This window comes from Cephus cinctus, unplaced genomic scaffold, assembly GCF_000341935.2.
Source record: "Cephus cinctus unplaced genomic scaffold, Ccin1 Ccin1_scaffold0101, whole genome shotgun sequence".
Taxonomy (NCBI): Eukaryota; Metazoa; Arthropoda; class Insecta; order Hymenoptera; family Cephidae; genus Cephus; species Cephus cinctus.
The window spans coordinates 161593-165872 of NW_014332838.1; positions in this window are offsets into that span (position 1 = coordinate 161593).

Here is a 4280-nt window from a genome sequence, read left to right on the forward strand (position 1 = left end):
AAGACCCTTGTCAGCTCATTGGAGTTGCCTCGTGCCAAAGGAGACAAATATGCCCATATGGACCAAGAAGGAGGAAAAAAAAATAAAAGATCTCGAATTCGAGTGACAGTCGTCAGAGCATCTCCTGGACCACTCTTCGTACGCGGAGCCAAACACGTGCTACGAGTGCGAGAGAGAGAGAGAGAGAGAGAGAGAGAGAGAGAGAGAGAGAGACAAACGTATAAATTCTCGATGTCAGATCATGAAACATCGCGAAGTTAAGATCCGCGAAATACAACAGGGAAGTAAGAAGTGACTTTGAGCCGCCTTATACGTACCAATAATTGCAAAACTGAACTCTCGTCATTTCTGCATCGCCATATACATACAGGTATAAAATCTTCCCAAGCCCACGTACACGTCTATACGTATACGTACTGATCCAAGGTACAGTCCGAACGCAATACCTTCACGATGACTCCCCATAATTCTCACGGAAGTGAAAAACATCCGAAGAAGCTTCCAGAAGCTTCCATAATAGCACGTGCACCCGTCGACTCGGTGCATCACTGTCCTTCGAGATCATTCGAGACACTAAAATCCCATCCGATACCGTATTCGCTACTGGAACCAAGTCCAACGGTACAAACGGTAGCGATAACGGACTGTCACAGGCTACCAGCCGCGCCGTACGGTCCAGTGTAATGAATCGATCCGTCGTTAAATTCAACCAAGTGATGAGGGCAGCCAGTAAGTCAGTGGACCAAGGTAATCTTGAAATGTCGGAGCGTTATCCGCGGCCGTTCGGCTTGATCTATGTAGTCGCGCGTAGTCACGTCTAGATCAATACCCGAGAACCACGCGAGCGTACATACGCGTCTCGCCTGTATTATACACTAATCGTGAGTGTATGTACATTGGCTACTACGTGCCTAATTACAGAAGCAAACAGTGTAGATTCGAGATACCAAATAGTGGTTGGTAGGCATACACTAGGGTTTCTCAAGCACGGAGATTCGAGGGAGCTCAGAATAATACGACATACGTATGTCCCGACCCTACAGTACACGTATTACTACAGAATTACGAATTGCCGTATAACCATACGATCAGCTGGTCCTACGCTGTGGTTGCGATGAGCGACAATAATAACAATCCGCGTTATATCCATACACCGGGTTCGCTAAGTGATAAGGTAGCTTCGGTTGCATCTGGGAAGACGTCCCGACGAATCGGATGAGACGTCAGGATGTTCGCACGGATAGACGTCAGAGGTAAGATGCATTACGCAACGGTAACAGTAGCGGCGACGATGCCCAGCAGTGTTGGGATTCGCTATGTGGAAGCGGAGGATAGGGATGAGGATGATGATGATGATGATGCAGATCTACCGAGCACGCAGCTGCTCATCGCGTCTTATACATTATGCCATCGCGTAATGCCTATCTCACCCAAGGCCAGTTGTACTACAGTACGCCGCTATATTGCATATTGCAATGGAAAATAAATCGTTGCGCAAGCGCGCCGATTGGAGCGAGAGCGAGCGAGGGTGCTACTCGGTGTAGCATAAAATTATTGCCTCGTTTATTCTAAGCAATGATCTCATTGCCGTGATCATATTGTGAGACGAGATGGAGATCGGTGAACGATCTCATTGTCGTTCCCTTCGTTTTCGAACAAAGATAATCATCCGCGTACGTCACTGTTATTTACTACTGCGACTAGCTTATGGAGGATAATTAAAATCTACCGTGTCGAATGCAAGATTAGGAAAAATATTATTGTAGCGACTGCTTCGAATTTTATATATATATATATATGTGTGTGTGTGTGTGTGTATGATTCGGTTAAAAACAACCGTCGATAGAATTGGTGGTTCCTACTAGGTGGTTAACTTTTTAATTTGGTTTACCCTGTATATGCAGTCGTTTTAGTGGACGTATCTGTGTGCATCAGGGACAAGTGAGAGTGGGGTATAAATACACTGCGAGCGGGTCGCGCTGGAGAAGCCTAGGAATAAAAAAAGAGGGGGGCCCCCTCCGTTCAAATAAGATGAAACAAAAGTATATCGGAGAACCGGCTCATCAGCTGGTAGGACTGGTCTGTTGTCTTTCCGTCTTGCTCGTTCCCGTGAATTTTAACCCTCCCGTCTTGGTTCCCCCTTTATACGGAGGATCGTTTCTGGCTTTAATTTTATTCGGAATATATACTTTCAGCTATAGCTACGAACACGTGGTTCCGTCATGAACAATGGTATCGAACTATCGAAGATGATCGAAGTGACGTCTGATGCCAGAAGCGCTGGGTATAATTTTCTTCTGGTACCACATTGGTACCGTGGCTGCACTTGAGTCCCAGGTCACGGGTTCTTCGATACTCGATGGATCACTCTGATGTACGAGATCCTTTTGAAATTCTCCTCGTACACGCGCGACGACCTTCCAGGAGGATGTGTGACCATGGATATTCGATGGAGCATCGAGGAAGACGAGGGTACCAGGAGCGAAGATCGGGAGACTAAGAAATAAAATAAGAAAGGTAAACGAGAGAAATAAGAATAGGAAGAAGAAAGAGAAGAAAAAAAAAAAAAGGGAGAAGAATAACAAGTACCAGGAGATCTCGTCTTTGTCAATCAAGAAGGCACACCGTTCCGTCTGATCTGTCGAGTAGATGGCAGGTACCGAGCACCAATCGGGTACCTGGAAAATTCCATGAACGACTCAGCATAATTTCCACGTTAAGCGTCGAACTTATTGTTGTCGATAAAAAAGAAAAATATATAATTTTTTTGTCACGGGCTCCTCTCGCATAACGCTTGTAGTATGTATATACATACGATGATTGATATTGGCAAATATGAAAAAGGAACGACTGGATGACGCGTGCCTCAATCAGTGGCAGCTCATACGGCAGCCTGTTTATCATCGAGTTGTCCACGTTGGCCGCTGAGCAACTTTGTCTCCTGATCTCCTTTTCCGCGTAGAATCCAAAGACTCTTTCGGGCGATCCTGCCGTCTCGCGCGCGCGCGCGCGCGCGCGCTGCCAGGGGCATATAATTTCCTTGGTGTTTTTATTGCGGGGTAACTTGTCTTCAGGTGAGCCGGTCGAGGTGGAGGTGGCAGGCTGAGGTAGAGTACTACAGGCACAGCTAACGCGCAGTAGCCTTATCCTCTCTTTGGCTCTCTGTTCGCCATCCTTCTCGTGCCATCTTGCTACTCTCTTGCTCTCTCGCTCTTTCTGTCCCTCGAGCACGCCACCCCTCTTGCCTCCTTGTAGTCCACCTTCCGACTCCGACTCTCTCTCTCTCCCCCCCCCCCCCCCCCCCCCCCCCCCCCCCCCCCCCCCCCCCCCCCCCCCCCCCCCCCCCCCCCCCCCCCCCCCCCCCCCCCCCCCCCCCCCCCCCCCCCCCCCCCCCCCCCCCCCCCCCCCCCCCCCCCCCCCCCCCCCCCCCCCCCCCTCTGGTCGACCCTCTCGCCCCGATGCCCTCCCGAGCCTCCATCCAACCAAGGATTTTGACCCTCGTTTCGTGTTGCTTGCATTTCAGTTTAACTTTACTGACTTTGTTTTTCGCCTCCGGACAAGAGATAAGGTTGATAAACGCCCCGGCTTATTTTAAACCTACGAATTCGCGTATTTCATACGACCTACGCTCCTGCAGGGGGGGTTGCCCGTGTCCAGTGATTCGATCACCGATCCTCTTATTGTCCCGAGGTCCTTGACGTTACCAAGGACCTGACTCCTTGGACGAACACTCTTTCGTGGATCACAGGACGATCCAGCCACTCAAGATTACGAGGCACAGGGATGCTGCGAGTTTCAAAAATATTTACCCCCTCACCCAACGTACATATTTATCTACGTACGTACTCCCGGCACCTGGTTACGCATCCAGCTTCCTCCTCCTCGAGACGATCGCGGTCTCACCCGTATGAAATGTCTCGCCCGGGAACTTAAAAGGATCGGTGCCATAAGCGACGGCTCTTGCCTCCAGGACGTAATTGGGAGATCTCGAGCACCTGTACATGACGTGTACCCCTTGGAACGATTGTTCTCCGCTCGCGGAATACTGGTCGCTCGATTTGTCAAGACAGGATCTCCGTGATATTAGTCACAAATAACCATAGACACCTATCTCCCGGAGTGAGACACTGTTCAGATAGGATCTAGCTCCGGGTGACACAGTGCCTGTACCTACACTCCTGTACGACCCTGTCACTCCCTGGGACTATTTTTCAAAGAAGAATATCACGTCTATTCCGATCCAAATGAAAAATCCAAATTGTCCACCCCCCCCCCCCCCC